The sequence below is a fragment of the Alligator mississippiensis genome, chromosome 1, assembly GCF_030867095.1.
Source record: "Alligator mississippiensis isolate rAllMis1 chromosome 1, rAllMis1, whole genome shotgun sequence".
In the NCBI taxonomy this organism is placed as follows: Eukaryota; Metazoa; Chordata; order Crocodylia; family Alligatoridae; genus Alligator; species Alligator mississippiensis.
This window is the reverse complement of record NC_081824.1, coordinates 36,924,362-36,938,987: the sequence shown is the minus strand read 5'-3', so window position 1 is coordinate 36,938,987 and position 14,626 is coordinate 36,924,362. Positions and strand designations below refer to the sequence as shown.

The following is a 14,626-nucleotide window of genomic DNA, read 5'->3' as shown; positions in this document are numbered from 1 at the left end:
TTGAACAAAACCAGCCCAAGGACCAATCTCTGGGGCATTCCACTTGATAGCAGCTGTGAACTAGATAACCCCCTGATCTTTGCCACCAGAAGTCCCTCCCCTTGCCCCTGGAAGCACTTCTGGTAGGAGGGCAGGGAGTTGCCCTCTTGGAACCAGAAAAAAAACCCAAAAAATATACTAAAATTCAAACATCTACTGTAACATATTTTAATTTTATTGCAAAAAAATATTTTTGTCATGATTTGTGTTTGCATAGTGTACATAGAGATGATCACATAATTGTTCAAAAATGAAGTCTTACTCTTGTATATTATGTGTGGGGTGTGTGGGGACAGTTTGTGAGGGAATGTGGCTTGTGTGTGGGGAGTGTAAGATATGTTGCAGAGTGTGTGTATATGAAAGTGGGGGGGGGTGTTGTGGTTGCAGCAGCGAAAGCAGCGGCCCGGTCTGGAAGCTGTGTGTGCTAGCCGGGACCAGGGTCCTCCTGCACAGGATGATGGGAGCAAGGTGCGCAGACTGGGCAGGTTACAATTAATTGGTGGGTGCCCGTGGGCTGGAGGAAATTGCCTGGTGGGTCAGATCCAGCCTCCAGGACATATTTTGCCTGCCTCTTGCCCATATAGAGAAGCCAGTCCCAAGCTATGACAGACTAGGAGGGCTGCTGTTGAAGGTCTGATCCTAGAGTCTGTCTGGCATTAGCACATAGGCCCTAAAAATGCAGTGGAGCCCCTGAATTTAGGATATGAGACCAGCATGACTTGGGATTCACTTGGGGCTCTATAAAGAATTTTATACTTTGTAAAAGAGTTAACTAAATAACGAAACTCTAACAAAAAACCTGTGTGAGAGAATGTGATCTTGCTCTACAGACTTTGGAATAAGTTACTATTGGATCAAAAAGAAATTCAAAAGCAGAGGGCCTGTAAAGCTGCTCTGTGACACAAGGAAGTATGTTCAAGGCTAGTACTGTGCCATATCATCTTTTCCTTTTAAACTAATAAGAGGGTTTAATTCTACACAGATCTGGGCATGGTTTAATAAGGATCTTAAAATTAATTTTAGCAGGGAATTGCATTTGAATGCAATCTGTTCACCAGAGGAATCATTCATAGGTAGTTTATTTTCAACTTCACAACCATAGAAAGCTGTTGCAAAACAGATTCTTGTTCTTCATTGTTGACTTACCATTTTCAAATACAAAAAAAGTCATGTACTATAACAGCAGTTCCCAAACTTGTATGTGTACCACCAGTGGCTGGGCTACAGTCAACTAGGAATGCAGCCCAGCCACATGTGGAGCAGTGCCCAGCAGGTAAGTGTGTTGGGGAGGAGGAATATGGGGGAGGGAGTGGAGGGGCAGGCGGAGGCAGATTGAGGCCCCCACAGTGAGGGAGGGAGGGATTGGGGCAGAGGAAGGGGCAGGGGGAGAGGCAGAGGCAGGAGCAGGGGTGAATGGGGCCCCAGGGCAGGGGCGGTGGGATCATGGAAGCCCCAGGCAGCTGGTCCAGGAGCACAAGGGGGCCCCTCCACTGTGCACACCCCAGGGTAGGCACAGGGGGTACCTGCCCCATGGGGTTTGTGCATGGGGTGGAGGGAGACTGCTGTTGCCTCGGGAGCCACGTGTGACATCATGTGCCTTCTGTGCACTGGCTGCCCAGTGGCAGAAAGCACATGGCATCATGTGTTTCCTGAGAAAACAGCAGCAGGGGCAGGGCAGAGCCCACTGTGTAGCAGTAGCTGCCTCTGCCCCACACATAAAGCTGGAGGGATGGTGGCCCCCATGCCTACCCTGGGGTGTGCACTGTGGCAGGTACCCCCCCCCTGCACCCCTGGTAAGTCCCAGGTCACCCCAAGAAGGTCCTGCATGGCAAAAGGGGCTGCATCCTTCTGTGCTGGCTCCACAAGGGGATGCCACCTGGCCAAGGCAGGATGCTGGGTTTAGGGGGTGGCTTTCAGCTCCAGGTTTGGCCTCCTTGTGTGCTGGGCACAGCACAAGCAGGGAGGATCCACCCCTGCTGAAAAGGCCTGGCCATGGGACCTCCCAGGAACAGCTGCAGCAGCTGCCCCAGCCTGCCCGGGCCCTGGCTTTGCCCACCCACAGCTCCCCTCAAGGGGCTGGGGCCGGGGCAGGCACTGTGCTACAGGTTCCCAGAAAGCTCAACTCTGAGCGCTGCCTGTGGCAGCTATTCCCAGAGCCCAGGGCGTCCCTGCTGTGGCCCAAGAGGTTCTGCCCCACTCGCGCTGTGCTCAGCACACACAGAGGCTGAGCCAGGAGCCCCCTGAGCCCAGTGTCTTGCCCTAGCCAGGCAGTTTTCCCTTGTGAGCAGAATGGCTGCACCCCATCCCTGCAGAGCTGCACAGCCCAGGCCAGGCCCCACCTCCAGTGCCACTGAGCACCCCCTGTGTGGCTCAAGTCTGCAGAGACCCAGGGCAGCCCCTGCTCCCCACCCGGACCCTGCTCTTCTCCAGCTGCCACCTTCCCAAGGGCCCAACAGAGCCAGCCTGCTCTCAATGCCTCCCTCTGCCTCTCTCCCTCCTCTTTCTCCCTTCTCTTTCTCTCTCTTCTCTCTCCCTCCCTCTCTCTCTCCTCTCCCTTCTTTCCAACCCCCATCACAACACACTTAACACAAAAGAATACACAAGAACAAAAGTAGTATATGAAGTTTTATTTATTGTCACCAGGTTTAAAATTGTTAGAAAACCTGGCATTTACTGTAAAAAAAAGAAGCAATGTTTATGATTATTAACTATATGAGCATGCAGTGCATCCTGCCATGTACCCCCATCCCAATTTTGTTTTTCTAGTGTGCGGGTACTCCAGCACCAGACAGAGTACACATTGCATTTTTTCAGTACTCTGGCCAAAAATGTTGCCTACCCCTGGTTTACACTGTCTTTTTTCCAATTTACAATTGTTTTATATGGCTACCATAAATGATAAAACAATACTTTATGATTACTAAAGGTTTGATGTTGTTTTAATACAGTCAGTTACCTATGTGTATGAAAAATTTGCTGGTGGTATTTAAGGCTGTATCATTTTAAATTGGTGGTACTCTGTCTGTCAGAGTTTGGGAACCACTGTACTATAGCATTTAGTGTTCATGATATGGCACTCTCTAAATTGCCCCACCATGGTAGCCACCATCTGAAAGCAGCATATATGATGCTGAAATATCCCTTGCAAATCCATAGCAAGTCACTGCTAATTTCTTCACTGAGCTTTGGATGCTATAAACATAGCCTTAGCCCTAATTCACCAAGTCTAGAATTCATGTCTTTTGGGAGACAAGCTCCAATTTAAAACAGACAAATGAAGGATACATATTTTTTGTGGTATCATGGTAGGTTCATTCAAGAGAAGTTCTCTGACAATAGAAGTGCAGAAAGGCCATGTGACTTTTCCATAGCCTAACTTTAACAGTCAGAAGGATTGCTTAGGGGGGAAAGGGTTAAAAAAAAACCCATGCAGGCAGAGGACAGACATATGAAGTCTCCGTTCCAATAGCCTTCATTAACTTTTAGAAATACTATGGATAGAACTCAATATCAGGCATGAACCCTGATTCAAACAGGATGGCTAGTTTGTAATAACTAACCGCTTTCTTTGAAATGTTCAGGGGATTTTGGCCTCTGTATGCTATTGATTACTTCAAGAGCCAATTTAAAATATAGGACTAGATCCCCAGCTGCAGTTGTGTGCCAACTGCAGTTCAGAGGGCATGTGCACCAATGTAGCTTTCAGCACGAGGAAACTTGGGACTTGTCCACACGGGAGGCTTTTCCAGTTATAGCAGTATGATTACACCAGTATAATTAACCTGCTGTATTTCCCCCATAGACACTTCCTTTGGAATAAAAGAGCCTTTTTCAGGTTAGCATAAATCACTTCCAAAGCAACATAAACCAGAGTAAAGGAATAGGTATATGAAAACTGTACTATGCGGCTAAGAGGAATGGTATTTTACCACATATCAGGTGCTCCGGGGGAACTGCGTATGTGCTTGCTCTTACTCCATGGTAAATTAAAACAAATACATGGTAACTTATTCCACTTTTATTGTGGAATAAGCAACTATGGGTTAGTGTTCAGAAAAACAGAACATAGAGCTTGTCCACCTTACAAAATGGCTAATATAGTTATTCTAGAATATTTATTTCAGTATAAGCCTCTGTTGTAGGTATCATCAGGCATTTTTACACATGTATGCATTGCAGCACCAGGTGCTTGGAAAAGTGCCCAAGGCTGTAATGCATTCAGTTGTATAAGTGGCAAAAGGTGCATCAGTGCTGAGAAAATGGTGGCAGCACGCTTTTGAACTAACACACCTCAGAGGTGCTTTAATTCAAAAGCACACCGCCACCATTTTCTGCATGCTGACGTGCATTTCATTGCATATACAACTGCATGCAATGCAGTGCAGTTCACCTCAGCTCGAGTGTGGAGCAGACTCAATTAATATGCTCCAAAGTGTCAGATCTCTGGTGCATCACTGGAAAAAAAGTATGTGTATAAATGGCTATCAATTCTAGGATGAGCCCTGCATGGCTCATTGACGGGTTCTGAAGTGACTTAAGAGTCCAATCCTTGAGCCACAGACCCATCCATAGAAGTTGTAGGTTTTCCATAGGGGAGAGTAGGCCATAGGCCAGAATTTCTCTCCTTTTCCTTCCTCCACTCTCTTCTCTGCCTTGAGAATGAGATGTTCTACCTTGAAAAGGGGTGCTGCTTGGTTGAGGTTGCAGCATCTTTGGAATTTATCAGCAGTAGCTTATCCCAGCTCTTGACTTCAGCATCTGTTTTCTTGAGATATGCCTTCAATGTGTCCTTGTAGCATTTCCTATCGCCAACACAATATCTCAGACTATTACTAAGCTGGGAGTAGAGTACTTGTTTTGAAAGTCAAGAGTCAGGCACCTATACATAATATCCAGTCAAGCAAAGTTGGTGCTTGAACATCAACACAGTGTTTGTAACACTGGTTCACCAAGGATGCTGACATTTGCACAGTGATTTTTGCCATTAGATGTGGAGGAATTTCCAGGTAGGTATGTTTGGTGATACCTATCCAAACCCTTCAGATGACCCACATTTCACATCTGTAAAAGAAAGTGAGGATGATAACTACATTGTAGACCTGGAACTTCATGTTTTTCTAAGAGCACAATGAATAAGGACATGCCAAAGCAAGTTTCCAAAAGAGGCACTTGAGCACTGGATCCTGTGCTGGATCTCTTCATTAATGTCCATTCTCTGCAAGAGGTGGCTACCAAGGTAGGGGAAGTGCTTCAATACCTCCAGGGTCTTTCCTGCAATGGTAACTGCAGAAGGTGGGGAAGGGAGGAGGGGGGTCAAATTCATGGTCTAGGGCATCCTGGTAGATTAGTATTCTTGATGTTGAGAGAGAAGCTCAAAGTTTGGTAGGCTTCTCCAAATAAATCCGTTGTGATGTGGCTGTATTCCTCAGTATGCTCAAGGATGGTGCAGTAATGGGCATATTGAAGGTCAAGGAAGGTTGTATTGAGTACTTTGTTTTTTGAGCAAAAGCATCCCAGGTTGAAAGCTCTCCATCCGCTCAGCACTCAATATCAATTCCAGAAGGAAGGCAGTCCTTAATGAGAACCAACATGACTCAAAAAACAGAGAACAGAGTTGGGGTGATGACACATCCTTGCTTAAATCCAGTTCATATGACAAACAGATCCATCTCCAACCCGCTACATAGAATGGTCACAGTCATCTGGTCATGGAAAAGCCTCAGGATGGACTTTTTTGGACATCTAAATCTGGACAGTACTTTCCACAGGGCTTTGCAATTGATGGAATAAAAGGGCTTAGCGTGGTCAACGAAGGACATATACAGGTCCTGGTGTTGTTCCCAACACTTTTCTTGGACCTGGCAGACAACATAATCATGCCAGTTGCCTCCGAGGATGGTATGGTTATTGCCGAGCTTAAGATAGAGAGTCACAAGGTATTCATTAATGCCCACAGGGATCTCCATATGTTGAGTGGCAACCTTATTCTTAATGGTTATGGTGATTCTGATACTGTGATCACATCTGTCCTGGACTGGTTTCCCCTTCCAGAAGGTGTAGCATCCACCAGCTTCCCCCAGCTGACCCTCATCCAGTCATTTTGTCTTGCTCAGAGTTGCACCGTCAGTGTTATATCTTACTAGATCCCTGGAGATGATGGCAGTTTTTCTTTCTGGTTGCTTATTGTCTTGGCTATAGAGCTGTGAGAAATGGCTGCGTTTTGATTTGGTTTTGGATTCGGCCATTCAAGAGGACAGTGATTTGTTTTTGTGTTTTGAATCACTGTCCTGTTTCATTTTGGCTGAATCTGTTTTGCCTCTGCTGCCCATCCCTCACTGCACTGGTCATGTGGGGTTCTGTGAGGTGGGCAACAATGACAAGGAGACCCCAGCCCAGATCTCTGCTCTCTGCAAAGACAGGTTGTGCAACAGGACAGTGCTGGTCCCTGCCACGTGACCTGGTTCTGCAGGGATCAGAGATCTGAGGCAGGCAGCGGTAGTGAGGAGACCCTGGCATGGATCTCTGCTCCCTGTGGAGCCAGGTCATGCAGTAGGGCAGTGCAGCAGTGGCAAGAAGACCCCAGCACAGATTGCTGCTCCCTATGGAGCCCAGTCATATGGCAGGGCAGTGCAGCAGTGGCAAGGAGACCATGGCACAGACCTCTGCTCCCTGCAGAGCCAGGTCGTGCAGCAGGGCAGCAGCGTAGAGCTGTTTCCCTGCAAGTTCAGCTCTGAAACTCCAAAATTTTCTGAAATGTTTCGGATGCCTCATTTCATTTCAGAGCTGTTTCTGAGCTTTCCGTTTCAATTTGGATTCAGTGTTTTGGGCGCTGAAACAGCTCGAAACACCTCCAAAATAAAATGGCTGATGAAATTTCTCATAGCCCTACTATCCACGAAGATGTGAGCATTCCATGTTGGAAAGATCATTGTCTTCTGATGGTTTAGACTGCAGAAAGAGTGATCCTGCTGGAGGTGGTTATTCAACCAGAAGCAGATAAGACAGCCTGGGTTTAGGGCCCTTTCCCCATGGGTGAGCAGACAGGACTACTTAGTCATGGTAGCAGCTGCTGAATTGCACACCTGTCTTTAACCCAGGTTCAAGATGGTCATCAGGTTGCTGCTGCCTGCATGCAGATTTGTAGCTGGAGACTGCCAGATTCACTAGCCCTGTCTCCATCACCGTGTTTCCATTGCCACAGGGCTTTTGAAGGTTGGTACAGAAAAGTATGTTTTTTCCTCTGGTGTGACTTGGTTTAACATGAGGAAGTCATGAGTGTGACTTGGTTTAACATGAGGAAGTTAGTGCATGGAAGCAGCAACACACAATCTTGATAAGGTGGAGATCTGAGCCCACTGACAAAGGAAAACCCTAGATGACAGAAGCCTGTCATCTTTCTGAAGCCTTCTTCTGTCTTTATAGCTGTTGAGATCTTGATATGTTCTTCCACCTGATCCACTGTTGAGGACTTGGGGTTTAGACCATGGTTTGTCTGGACCCTCCCCTCAGGCCTGGTTGCCACCAGTGACCCTGCTAGGAGTGTGAGACTCTGGGCAACACAGCTCTGAGGATCATTGGAACACATAAGCCCCTCCACCACTACAAGGTCTTGTTCCATGGAGAAGAAACCTCTGTATGACCAGTATTATTTCATAATGACTCTCTGATCTACTAAAAATTTTGAAAGTGAAAAATGAAATAATGTCTAAGAAGGATCACTCTATAAAATGCACTTATCAAAGGCTTTTTAAACTTTCAGTTTCCCTCAGAAGAAACTAGTAAGGAAGCTAAATAGTAACTGGGCAAGAGGCAAAATGGTGTCATGTATTAGAACTGAGCAACAAGCTAACAGTCTATTTTTAGCTTGCCAAGGATTTTCTACTAAGATAAGCAGCCTTGAAATATCCACAAATAATCAGGAAAAAAGAGCATGAACAGTGAGATGTAGAACTATTGTAATACCAATATTAACTAACAGCATTAACGTTTGTCAAAAGGCCAGAGAAGCCAATAAAGAACCCCAAAAGCCAGGTGTGTAGACAGCATGATGAAAGATAAATTTCACTGCTCATCAATGTAAGGTACTGGACACTAGAAAGAATAGCAATAATTTGAATCAATCAAATGTATTTCTTTTTGCAGTTTAAGGAAAAGACTTAAGATGACTTGAAAATAATGCATAACAAAAACAAAAAATAAAACCCTAAAAAACAAAATAATAAGATGTAGAGTGAATGCGATACAAATGTTTAAAATTATATGAACACCATTAAAAAGTATTGAATGTAAAGTATTTAAATGTATATATATAACATTTATATATTTGGCCATTGTATCTGAAGAAGGATTTAGCAGAAAATAGAAGGTGTTATGAGGTATGTGAGAAAAATTATTAGAAACATACAAAGAGATGTTTGCAAGCAGAGATTAGAACTGTTAAGTTTAGAATGGATATGAGCACATATCAAAGGGGAAGTTTCAGGAAACAAAATCATAATTGCAATGAAAAGTTTAGTTCACAGTTATGACTACTTATAAATGACACAAATTATCATGCTTCAGGATATTATCCAAACATTTACTGATGGAAGTTAGGAGGAAATTTCTGTGGAAGTGTTGATTATACCTCCCCCACCCCAGTATCTTGTATTTATCATTGTATTCAACCATAGGTCGAATCTACTACATTCGTTCCCATAATCTTAAAACAAGGATAACAAAGAGAAATACCAAAATTGCATCTTGATATTTGATAGGTCCTTTCCCAGTATCTCACCAGTGTTAGATTTCTTTATTTTATGTATAGTTATATATGGAGGGAAAAGAAGCTCCATGCAGAGATTCAGTTATTACAAAACCAAATAAAGTCTGTAGACTTTCTGGCATATTAAAATCTTCAGGAGATCAGACCACTGCCATTTTGCCTCTTTGTCTCCCTTATGTGTGCCCTACCACATACCTCCTTCTTCTGGCCTCAGGGAAAGATTTTAAAAATAAAACAAAAATCCCATTTCTGTCCATTCCACTCTTTCCAACACCAGTCTCTCTTTTACCACATGCAGCTTAGTCTGTCAATCAGGAAGGCCAAGTGCTGTGTGGCAAAAAGCCAACATAGCACATTGCCGTAGTCAGATTGGCAGGTTGACACTGGCTGAGAGAATACAGAAATAGGAATAAAACACTTGGTCTTGCTAGATCGTGGTATTCTCTTCTCCAGGCTACATCTACAGACGTGGAAAGAGCTGACAGAAGATGAGGTGGGTGTTAAGAATCAGACACTAAGATTCAAAGGAGCAAGAAGCATAGGAAACACAAGAATGTGAAACAGAAAGGGGCTATTAGTGAATTAGGAGGGCAACGGTGCAGGGGTGAAAAGAATGGAGCTGGAAGAAAGTACTTGAAAAGTAAGAAAGGATCAAGTGATTTTCCCTTATAAGTGCGTGATGATTACAGTAAAGGTCCCTGGATCACTGATGAAGGATTCTAGGAAACAATTAAATAAAAAATAGTAACGAACAATGATCACTAATAATTGCTATTTGGCAGAAAAATAGAAAAAGGACAGAAACCAGATTGGGTCCATCTGTAGTTCCATGAGCCAGAGGGCAACTGTCCCTGACAAACAAAATAAATAAATGCAATACAATACAATAATTGTTTGCAGGACTTTTATAAAATTAAACTTAAAAACAAAAATAATACATATTTGAAATACTATGCTATATACTGTGGGTACAAACTAGTTATAATGATTTAGCTTTCTTCAGTGAGAGAAGTTGGGAGATGGAAAGTTCTTCACTGTAGCAGGCAGACATAATGAGATTGAATGGTTAGAATTTAAAGCTGGATAATGTCAAAATGGAAATAAGATTCAACTTGGAAATTGTGAAGCCAAATTGTGAACCAACCCTTTGGAATAAGTTGTCTAGGGATATGGTAGATTCTTTATCATCCGAAATCTTTAAATCATGACTGGATGTCTTTTTAAAAGATATGCTGTATCACAGGTAGAAGTTACTGGCTTGATGCAGGAGTTACTGAATGAAAATTTATGGTTTATGTAAAGCAGGAGGTCAGAATAGGTATTCTAATGGTTCCTTCTGGTTTATAAGCCTATGTGTCTGTAAGAAAAATTAAACAGGCCAGTTTTGAATTGTGTATATGTTATATACATGCACATAAGCAGACAAGGTTCTTTGGGTAGATGTGATATCTTTTATTAGACCAACTAAATATTTAGAAAAAATTGTTCTTTGCAAGCTTTCAGGTACAAACACACTTCTTCAGGAAGAGGCTACAACCAACACCCTCATACACATGCACATACACACACTTGTGTAAAGGTGATACTCTGCTGAAAAACTACGTATCTAGGGGAGAAGGTACATTTACCATAGGCCTTTGACTACGTCATCCATACTCTGCTTACTGTTGCATCTACATTGGCACAGTCCACTGCAATCTTCAGTCTACATTAGCACAGTCCACAGACCACTACAGATCATGGTAGCATGTGTAGTTTTATACATTAAGCCAGTGATTTTCAACCCATGATCAGCAGATCCCTGGGAACTCCCTGGGGGTCCACAGACTGTCTGAAGGGTCCATGAAAAATTATTATGACCATTCAGTCAAAAGTAAGTGAATACCCACACTTATAATTCAAAGGAGTCTGCACCTACATTCAAAATTTCCAAAGGGGTCCACCCCTCTATTTGACATTTTTTATGGGCCCACAAATGACAAAAGGTTGAAAACCATTGTGTTAAGCTAAAAGGCTCCTGTGGCATGGTCACAAGTGAAGCTGGTAGATCCTCCTGAATGAATGCTAGTAAAGCCTTCACATCATATATTCTGTATGTGTAGCATATGCTCTTCACAACAGAGCTGAGGCTCTGGCAGAGCCTTTTCTCCCCTGCCCAGGGTGGGTGAAAGAATTGCTCAGAATCTTTCAGAAAGGCAGCCGCAGAAGCTAGCACCACCACAGATTGGGGAAGGAGGTGAGCTTAGCCCCTTGCCCCATTCTCTTATAGTCAGGACTTTGGAACCCCATTATCCTTTCAGCCCTTTCCGCTTTTAGTGGACACACAAGGATCATGTTTTCATAGACTCAAGGTGGGTACATTCATTCACCACACCCGGTCTACAGTCACACGTCTTACTTTAAGCCACATGAATGTAGACCACTCAGGGTGGGATGAGGGGTGGGTGGGGTTCATCCAGGAAGGGGTGGGGGGCGCTGGTGGGTCTGTGGGGGGTGTTATCTGTCTGAGATTGGGGAATGTTGGGGGGCTAAAAGTAGGCTGATGGGGGGAGAGGGGGAGGGCCAGGGTAGGAAGAGTATACCTCTGGGGCTTTGTTCCAAATGCGTAGAAGTACTTGTTAGTTCAGGTTAATCCGTTCCTGATCTAAGTTAATTCACCTTCTCAACTGAAGTAACTTAAATTGGGGCCACCATTTTTTTCCCAATTTAGCCCCCATGAATGACTGCACAGATGGCCAGGAGTCTGAGCAACATCAGTGGTTTTGGATTCAAATAAATGTCAGGAATCCTGAAACACAACCTCCTGCACTAACCACTAAGCCTTACTAAACACACCCTGACTAAGGAACGTTCAAGACAAGCAGTAGGGCATACATGCTTTAGCCTATTCAACTCTGATCAGCAGTGGACCATTTACATGTGCTATCCAATCATACTCTGACGCTAACACTTTTGGGTTGTTTTTCCTTCACCAGCCTCAGTTTCCCTGATCTACCCAAGTCATCATGCATGAAGTAAAAGCAAATTAAAGTCTCATAAATGGCAATGGCTTTTCTATGAATCTGTGACTTCCTGGCATAAGAACCTACATTTGTATAACCTCATTTGATTTTATTCAAATTTCATATAATTCATGTTCAGACTGTGACAGTCACCCGGACCTGCCATACTTTAACCTAGAGACAAGCTTTGTAACTGGAAAGTAATTCCCTGATTGCAAAATAGGCTAAATAAAAGGGCCTACACAATCCTAACTATGAAACACAAATTATTCTGATATAATGGAAACAGACAAACCCATAAAGAACCTCCCCTTGACTATTTCATACATGATGGAATATTCACACCCCTTTTCCATAGTAGCAAGCTTCCAATTGTTTTCAAACATTATCTTCATTTTGAACCATTTTCATATTATTTGCCATTTCAATTTTGTTGGAAGCTTGCATAAAAAAATTTCCAGGGGAAAATATTCAAAGCAATACCCTAGACTCCACTGTAACCTGCTGATAACTGTTCTGCCATGTCTCATAAACCTTCAATAAAAAAGAGGAAGAACATGCCATGTAAGCCCCTAGTACCTCTTTTAAAATTCAACTTGCAATCTTCCAATTTATGTATGTCAGAGAAAAAAACTCCACCATGTGAAAATCCACTGTATTATTGTTATTATTCACAGTTATTCCCCCTTTTCCTCCCCCCTCCTTCCACCATTACTTTTTTTTTCCTGGAACAGAGATGACTTGAGGTTGTCTTGTCTTGCATCATTTTCACACTATGTCATGGCATCAATAAACCCTCCATTCTGTAAGAGTGAAGTTCTTCTCTGCAAGAGTCACTCATATCACAGACTCAGTCTGACTTGCTCTCAAATAACTCTTCTAGCAGAGGAGGGTAAAAATACCTGGGTAAAAGTATGAATAAAGTAACAAAGAAAATTCCCTTAGAAAACAGCAACAGTTCCAACGTTTTACTAATTCTTTTTCACTATTGTAATTATTATACAAAGACATTATGTTAATCAAATTAAATAACTTAATTCATCAGTGCACTTATGACACACCTCATTTAAAATTTCCCTATATATTAGAACAAAAAAAACTTGATCATAATACTGAAAACAGTACTTTCAAGTCAAACTTGTATGTAAAACAATGCTTGTATTTTCCATCTCATTCCACAAGCATGGTCCACAACAGATATAAAATATTGACTATAAACAATAGTATCACACGCACTCTCTCTTTCACCATGCATGTCAGTAAAAAATGTACAAAAACCCACCACAAACAGTGAATAACTTGGGAATCAGTTGTTTTTTTCTGATATCACCCTCTGAATATTTTATTTTTCCTTCTATGCCATTGCCCCCTGTCACTGCCAGGCAAGGAACTGGAAGAGCTAAAGAAAGCAGAACTAAGACAGATAAAAGGGTCAGTTTGCTGAGACAAAAGATGATATCACGTCGAGACAAATTACAGAGGTGCTGTGTCTAAATGTGTTGAAGCAATAACTGCTATACAACAGCCATATCAGCAGGGCTGCTATGTGCCTCTTGCTTACGCGCGCTGCATGTAAAGCAGAAGGTCTACAGATGAAGTGCTGTTATTCAGGTCACACACATAAGCAGCTTCACAGCAGTTTCAAAGACAGCTAGCTACTAGGCCCCCTGCAGGCCATTCTGCTCACACACAGCAAATATCTAAAAAAGAAGTCATTAGAAGTGACAGGTAGCCATAAACTTGAGGGCAGAGTTCCCTCCTGCCATCTCTCACAGCATTTTCACCAGTCTATCGATAGTCACCCACTTATCCTGCAGGGATTATGGGCCATGCACAAACATTCAGGAAGACTCTTTAAAATGCATGCTGCATTTCAGAGTAGCATAGAAAATTCTCTTTTAAAAAAAAGCCATATCAGTCCCAGTGTTGCAGCTATTACAAACACATGCGTGCACGCACGCACACACGCACAGACACACACACACACAGACACACACACACACACACACAATTATTCTATTAGAATTACAACAAGCAAAACAACCCAAAAATAGATTCATACCACAGCAGATCCTCCTCCTCCTCCCTCCTATTGTTATTATCTTGGGTTTCCCTTTCTTTTAAAAAAAAATCTCATTACATCAGTGACGGGTTTCATAGCTCGATGTGAACTGCTGGAGAGGGGGTAATTGTACAGCCCCTGAAATCACTACTGCTAAATTAGCAATTTAATCCATCTGCCCGTGACATGAAATTGCAAGAGAGAACTAAACTTTGCAAAGGAAACACCAACTGCTATGAGAATATTGGTCAAATCACACAGCTGCTACCAACAGAGGAGAGTTAGATCCAAAATCCCCATCCAAATCTGTTTTATTACTCTAATCTCCTACACTCTTAAGAAAGGTCAACACCACTTTTTTTTTCCCTAACAGACTGCACTACTGGTGTACAGGATTTTGACATGCAGCCACACAACATAAATAATTATTATATATCTAGCACTATTGATCTGGTAAGCAGCTTGCCTTATTTAATTTGATTGAGGACCTGCAAGCTCTGTAAAAGATTGTGCAATAAAGAAAGAGTTCTTTCTTGTGTGTTTTGCAAGTAATGGAGAGATTTCCTTCAGTAATTCAGTGCACCTAAAACAGCAGGCCATAGTCATGGTTTCTAGCCATAGGATTGTCAAACTCCAAATCCTGCTAGCAACACTGCTGGCCAGTTCTTTCACAGGTCTACCGCAAAAGGCCTGAAAGAAATTAATGCTCAAGATGCATTTGGAAAACCAGGAGCACATAAAAAACAGGCTATGTGGCTA

At 42.9% G+C, this 14,626-nt stretch overlaps 1 long non-coding RNA gene across 2 annotated transcripts in view; it reads left to right on the top strand.

Moving 5' to 3' along the window:
- LOC132251185 (uncharacterized) overlaps window positions 1-14,626 on the top strand; it is a 102,483-nt gene that overhangs the window by 51,423 nt on the left and 36,434 nt on the right. The window lies entirely within an intron of this gene.